Source organism: Acartia tonsa, chromosome 14 (assembly GCF_053477335.1).
Source record: "Acartia tonsa isolate MP-2025a chromosome 14, ASM5347733v1, whole genome shotgun sequence".
In the NCBI taxonomy this organism is placed as follows: Eukaryota; Metazoa; Arthropoda; class Copepoda; order Calanoida; family Acartiidae; genus Acartia; species Acartia tonsa.
The window spans coordinates 3,715,787-3,723,042 of NC_137273.1; the positions used below are offsets into that span (position 1 = coordinate 3,715,787).

General features: G+C 30.3%; 1 long non-coding RNA gene across 1 annotated transcript; it reads left to right on the top strand.

Moving 5' to 3' along the window:
• The first annotated feature begins 5,842 nt into the window (after positions 1-5,842).
• LOC145306452 (uncharacterized) lies at positions 5,843-6,801 on the top strand. The gene is made up of 2 exons (XR_013875004.1): positions 5,843-5,956; positions 6,667-6,801. It is a non-coding gene; the product is annotated as an uncharacterized LOC145306452 (long non-coding RNA).
• The last annotated feature ends 455 nt before the right edge of the window (positions 6,802-7,256 follow it).

The following is a 7,256-nucleotide window of genomic DNA, read 5'->3' on the forward strand; positions in this document are numbered from 1 at the left end:
AATGTATGAGTAGACAATTTAATTTCTCATCTCGGCTAACTAGGGTTAAGCGATGATATCTGCAAAGGGAAGATAAATGTCTCTACAAACAAAAGAGAAATTTGCTGTTTCATCAATAAAGGGTTAAATAATGAAGATAGGTATTCTTATTTAAACTCGTCTACAGAGGGTTAAGCGATGATATCTGCAAAGGGTAGATAAATGTCTATAAAAACAAAAAATAATTCAATTTTTCATCCATAAAGTGTTGAAGAGTTTTAAATATAGTCTAAAAAGGGTTACACGAATATAAATGTTTATATACAAACGTAGCAAAAATTTAGTTACTCATTTCTAGAGGGTTAAATAATTTAAAATCTCGTCTATAGAGGGTTAACCGATGATATCTGTAAAGGGAAGATAAATATCTATTCAAACAAAATAGAAATTTGCTGTTTCATCAATAAAGGGTTAAATAATAAAGATAGTTATTCTTATTTAAATCTTGTCTACAGAGGGTTGACCGATGATATCTTTAAAGGGAAGAAAAATGTCTATACAAACAAAATAGAAATTTGCTGTTTCATCAATAAAGGGTTAAATAAAGAAGATAGTTATTCTTATTTAAATCTCGTCTATAGAGGGTTAACCGATGATATATGTAAAGGGAAGATAAATGTCTATACAAACAAAAGAGAGATTTGCTGTTTCATCAATAAAGGGTTAAAGAATGAAAATATTTATTCTTATTTAAATCTCGTCTACAGAGGGTTAACCGATGATATCTGTAAAGGGAAGATAAATGTCTATACAAACGAATGAACAATTTATTCACATCTTGTTAACCACAAAACAAGTAAAAGAAAATCAATAGATGCGTGGCTAGGAGGTAATAAAAGAATATTAAATATTATTATTTCTTTCAAGAGGTCATGAAGCTAAATTAAGAATTCAAAATTTAATCAACAAACGACCATCTAAATTGATAATGATTATGAAACAATATGTATCGTTTTTGTCTGCTGTAATAACTATCAACAAAGAAATTAAATAGTTAATACTAAAATCATGCGCCCCTAGTATCTAAGGGTAAGTTTAAAACCATTCCAAGTCTTAAATCTAAAAATAGAATAGCCTAAAACTATCCTATGCACTATGTGAAGTTATCTATATCACCAGCTTCAGACAAAAACCATTACTACTATATAAGGATTTAAACATTAAAATAGTTATTTCTTTCATCGTATTATAAACGGCTTTCCGCGGATATAGAATGTACAATTATAAGATTAAAACTAGCTTTTTTTAGCCCCGAGGTGCCGAAGGCACGGGCTAAAAAAACTGGTTTTAATCTTATGATTGTACATTTTTATATTCGTAGAAAGCTGGATATAATACGATGCTAGACATAGTTTTTTCGTATTGATGAGAACCGGTTTCTATCCACCGGATTCGAATGAATACGAGAAATACTATTTCTTTTACTTGTATAAAAAAGTCTTTTTTATGATATTCTTTTCTTGGGTAAACTGTTTCATCGAAACTAGATTATTGAATTATAGAGTTGCTACGTCTACAAACATACAAACACACACACACAAACACACACACATACACTCACACACATACACACACAATAGAATGAATATCAAGAAGTTAATATAATATTTGCAGGGAAAATGGGGGTATTAGACTGTAAATTATACTGGTACCCAAAGTTACACAAGCAAAATGTTCTGATTCGTTGGCTTCAAATTTTATTATAAGGTTTAGTGTCAAAGCTTTCCCACCAATGATCTACAGATGAGGTGATTTTGTTAACATTATATAATACATCCAATTACTGCAAATTGTCTTATCCCTTAGATCCCTGTTTTAGATATTAGCTCATATGGGGAATATTAAAATCAAGACCAACATAAATAAAAAAACAAGGATGACAATATCCATAAGTAGCGAAGCACATAATTTCGTGGAGGGGACTGACGGTCATTGTTGTTTTTTTTAAACGACGGGAAATTTAATTTTGATATCTTAAAAAATTTTGAAAATCGATTAATAAACACCAAAGATATGGGAGAAAATGTAAAAAATATAAAAATAGCCAAAAACCTGCAAAAAGGCAGTCTGACCGTCATTGTTGAATTCTTTAAATGACCGGAAATTTAATTTTTAACTGAACAAATTTTGAAAATCGGTCCATAAACACCAAAGATATGAGGGAAAATGTAAATAATATAAAAATAGCCAAAAACCTGCAAAAAGGCAGTCTGACCGTCATTGTTGTTTTCTTCAAACGATGGGAAATTTAATTTTGATATATCTAACTGAAAAAAATTTGAAAATCGGACCATAAACACCAAAGATATGAGGAAAAATGTGGAAAATAAAAAAATAGCCTAAAACCTGCTAAAAAGCCGTCCGACCGCCATTGATGTTTTATAGTTAATTGTGCTCCTTCATGATGGAAATGTTGTCAAAAAATTTCAGCTTTCTATCTTTTATAGGGGCTGAGTAAATCCCATTTCCCCCATAGCGTTACGGACTGACGGACGGACGGACTGACGGACAAAGTGAACTATAGAGTAGCTTCGCTACTAAAAATTTATTTCGTCGGAAACTAATAAATGTTATACAGTGATACACAGTGTTTAAAGTGGTACCATACACGGTAGGAGGGAGGGGCCATTGGACTATAAATAGGATTGAAAATCAAAGTTTATAATAACATTAAATTATTTGTTGGATACTTTAGTTAATTTTATCTAATATTGATTGGTTGGTTTAAACAAGCAGTGTCCAAAATTTTCAACCAAAAAAAATTATTGTACGAAAAAGGTATTATTGTTTTTCATGATCGATTTATCAACCCTTTTTTAAAAATCACATCTCTGCTTAATTAAATAGTTTCAGTTATATTAGACTTTGGCTCAGCACAAAGCGCATTTTTAAACGTCGAGGAGGTGATAGGTTCGAATCTCGGCTAAACACCGCGTCATAACTAAAGACGTTACAAATGGTTCCTACTACTGCTACTAGGTGCGTAACATAAATAATTAGAGTAGAGAAAATAGGCATAAAACAGGCGCAACTCATTACCACACAGTTAGGACAAAGGTCGTGCAATCAAAGGGTTGGTTTTCTGAAGGATTTATGACCATATAACCTAACCATGCATACATTAAGCAAGGTTTAGTTCAGAGATACTCTCAACTAAGTTCTTGTGGTGTATTCCTTCCTCAAGGCTGTTCGATGCAGGGAGGGAGGTGACATTAGGCTGTTAATCAAACTAGGCCCCAAACTTTTATAGCAAAGATTCGTTGGCTCAACAACTTTTGGGACTTTTTTGAATTTTGTTTTAAATCGTTTCAACCACTAACTGTAATTTACAGAAGAGGTAATTTTGTGTATCATCATTGGGTTTGTACATCAATTCATCGGTCATTGTCTTTTCCCTTTAGATCCGTGTTTCTGATGTTATTTGGCAAGTTTTTTTTTAACTTTTGTACTTTTTGGCATTATTGGAAATTTGGAATGATAAATTTATTTACTAAGTTTGTTTTAATTTTTACTTGACTTTTACTTGACGTCAATGTAATAAAAACAAGGATGACAACATCCATAAAAGTGAAGCTCTAAACTCAAATCGTAGAACAAATGAACAATAACTCTTGTATAGTGTCAAAACTTAATAAGAATAATATTATTTAAAAGTATAGACAAAATTGTATATAACTTGTTGCAAAATTGTGCAAATACAGAACATTTTAATGAGATGAATTAGAATATTGTATCTTTTTGTCATTACAATCATTTTTCCAAAAAACAAATGAATGGATAATTAACCATACAAATTGGCTTGTTTTAAATGGACGTGTAGCCTTTCTGATATCGATTAAGAGTTGTTACACTTTCTAAACCGTACCTAATTGTTAGAGGAACCATAATTCAACGTTTAAAATCGATAGGACAATTCTAACATGCCTAAAATAACGAAAACAGCTAACTGTGACGTACGGACGTACAGACACTAATTATAGAAAATTATCGCTCCAAAAAGAAAACATTTTAACGTCTTCAATGTGAATAACACAAACAATGATCACAATAATATTCTTATCTTTTATTAAAATAAAAGTGTAGTATCTTTACAAAAGTCATCTTACCTTACTACTTTATTCCTTAGAGAGCATACCAGTTCATATTATAAGATACCTGCGGCTACATGCACGCCGAATCAAACGTCAGAATTTTTATCGCGTCGCATTATATACTGCTTTCTGTGGATATTAAAATTGAAAATTATATGATTAAAACCAGGTTGTTAGCCCGAGTCTAATCCAGCGGACATTAATATGTTTCAAATACTGAAAAATCATGTATATCAACGTATTACAGACAATTTTCAACGAATATTAAAAATATCATAAAATTATTTTTTTTGTTAGCTAGGCTATTCGGCCCCTCGGTGCTTACAAAACTGGCTTATCTAATTATTTTTATTTGGATATCCGCAGAAAGCTGCCTTTAATAAATAACTATTATGAAAGGTTTTTTTTGTATGCCTATACTTGCGGTGCCCTAACCCTGCAGGGAATCATAAGATAGCCAAGCAATCAAATTTGTCAAAGGCCTGCCGTTTTTTAAAATTAGCTGGAACATTGTTTTGCTTCTAGAGATTCTAAAATATCCCATCCTACTGGATGTATGAACTGACCAATAAAGAAGGTCCATAGCAGCAAGATTAATTAAGAACAAATTTTACCCAAAATATCCACGTATGTCCTATAATAATCAGTGTATACAGAGTTGGAAATCTGTATTTCTGATAATTATTATAATTCACGTATTACAATAGAAAATTGCCAGACACAACTAAAATTGCTATTAAAATTTGTATTTTGGAAAACAAGATATTTTTTACTTTGACGTAGTGTTTTTGTTGACTTTGCATTGGTGCTTATCTTAGTGAAATAAAAGCAACGTTTGATACAGATTTTTTGTAGTCAAGTGAGTTAGTTCATTTTGTTTAGTTTGTTAGTTTAGTTTTTAATTATTTATCTTAAGTAAACAAATTAAAAATATATTTTTTTTATAAATAAGAAAATATGATAATGCAACAACATAAGGAATTATAATATACAAATAATACGAAGCGAAGCTTTTATATAAATAGGGTAGATTCGTAAGTCAGATTGTCCGTAAGTCTGTGACAGTTGGCTCTTTTTTTAATTTAATTTAGACATTTTATAATTGTCCTATCGATTTGAAATTTTGCAAGATAATTTGCTATAACAATTAAGTACGATGCAGGAAGCGTAGCAACTCTATAATCATTACCATAAAGTCCATGAGTTCACTTAAAACATGCTATTTTTTTGCTGTTTTGACAACAAATTTTTGTATGTTATAATTATCCTTTTCATCTGATTTTTTGAATTGTGAAATGTGCCGTCATAAAAATGAGGGAGATGAGAGGAGAAGTGGGAAAGAAAACCCCCTAAAAAATGATGGATAATCACTCATTTTTTATGGCTTTACATGATTGATTTTTGAGACACTTTGTCCAGTTACTTCATTGAAATGCAATCCATATAATCATTTCATATGAAAACTATCAATAGAAAATCTTAGATATTAAAAGAAAAAAGGGAATTTTTACCCCTAGAGCAAAAAGTCTGGATGCTATTTGGATCCTGCCAGTATCAAAACTTGGAACAAATTGCTAGACCCCCCCCCCACTCTCTCTTCAAAAAATATATTCCACTCATACCTTTAAAACCGCTAATCCCGAAGCCCCCTCTCTCGCCCCAAATTAAAAACGTTCTTGGACGTCTTTGATTCCTTACTCAATAATTATTTCAGAAGTGAAAAATGGTTTTACCTGATTACCTTCATGTTCTCTTGTTGGTTTGTCTCTGTTCAACAACCATTGCTTCCAACATTCAGATTCAATCTGATCAAAACAAAGACGTAGGTAAGAGTATCTTTTATTTAATTAATACACCTTTTTCAATATTTATTTTTGCCTTGTTTGAAATTAGTTATTTTATTTTTGCAAACTTATTTGTAAAAATAAGTATCTACTTTTTAGTAGTGCATTCTACTATATAACTAAGGTCAGTCCATCTGTCTATAAATCTGTAGATTAACATAAATTTAATTTTCTCAAAGACTATGAAAGATAAAAGTTGGATTTTTTTGGTGTAGTAGATTTCCTTAATTATAGTGCATGTTTGACTTTTTAATACAATTGATAGGTAGACTCAGAGTAGACCATGCCTTTGCTTTCATCTAGCCCAATTAAAATGACAATATTTGAATTTTTTCAGCATCTATTATTGAGAGTACCTGAACTTTTTTTTATTAGATTACCCTCATTAATGGACATGTTTAATGTTTTCATGAAGTTAGTTGTTAGATTAATCTTGAACTCATTTTTTTGCCAAAATTAGTTTTATTTTATTATAGATATTACTGTTCTCATTTTCAACTCATTTCTTTTCTACATATTACCCTTTGAAATTTTTACATGTCAAAAGTTTTTTCTTAATTTTTAATGATGCACCTGCACTACTTATGGAAATAATCGTCCTTGTAATTTTACCTATATAAATATCTATAGTGGTTACATTAGTTTTTAAAGCTAATAATTTATGCAATTCTTCAACTGGTAAAATTGTTTAGGTGTAAAGAGTAAAGATGTTCAATGTACAAATCCTTCTCCTGAATCAATTGGTCCAAATTGTGATTGTTGGAAATAATTTATTTTCAAACTTATATTTTTAAAAGCCAAGCTTATTCATAACTATAGTCAGTCCTTTTGTACAATGAATCAACTTAACTGATAAGAGTCTGTATAATTGGTAAATCATAAATGATGGAATTGTCCTATTAATTACCATAATGGTTCCTGTAACAGTTAGGTAGAGTTTAGAGGGCAACATAATAATTTTTTGGATAGTTTGAATTTTTTTGCATGATACTACTAAACTATCTGATTTGTGGAGCAAAGAATCCTATAACAATATTTTAAGCAAAGCATCTCTGTAATCAAGTCCTAAAACAATATTCTGTATTCAAGCAATTTATATACATTTTTTTATACTTATAAATTGTTACTCTGCTTTTAAAACTTCAAGTGACTATGTCCATTTGTTTTACTGTCTTAGGTTGTAAACTACTAACAAACTACTAAACAAAAGCTAGGCAAACGGTTAAAGTGTATAGTGCTTATTAATTTTTCAAATAATGAAAATAAAATATCAACAGGCATC